Below are 450 nucleotides of genomic sequence, written 5' to 3'. Positions count from 1 at the left end.
TTCGTGCAAAAGCTGATTTAATTGCACTTCATCGAGCTCAACTGGACGACCAGAACGAGATGCGTCTTTGAGGTCAAAATTTCCATCTTTGAACTCGGCATACCAATCACCAGCGGTTTTATCAGCTATGGCACCCTCTCCATACACAGCACAAATGTCGCGAGCAGCTTTTGCGACTTTAGAACCTTGATTAAAAGCAAAAAGGAGGTGTCAAAAATGCTCGTTTTTCTTAATTTGACATTCCATTTTAATGATCAGAAAATAAACAAAAATTAACTAAAATTAATTAGAAAAAGAAACAAGATAGATTCCATAATGATTCAAAAATAGAATTCTCGGGGAAAAAAGATAGATTCCAAAATTTCAAAACGCAATAAACATCAAAATTAAAAAAAACAGCGGGAACTTAGTTGCCATACCAATATTTCTAACAAACCAATTCAACTGCTT

Source organism: Octopus sinensis, linkage group LG3 (genome assembly GCF_006345805.1).
Source record: "Octopus sinensis linkage group LG3, ASM634580v1, whole genome shotgun sequence".
In the NCBI taxonomy this organism is placed as follows: Eukaryota; Metazoa; Mollusca; class Cephalopoda; order Octopoda; family Octopodidae; genus Octopus; species Octopus sinensis.
The sequence above is the reverse complement of the archived record's forward strand: the minus strand, read 5'-3'. Positions refer to the sequence as shown.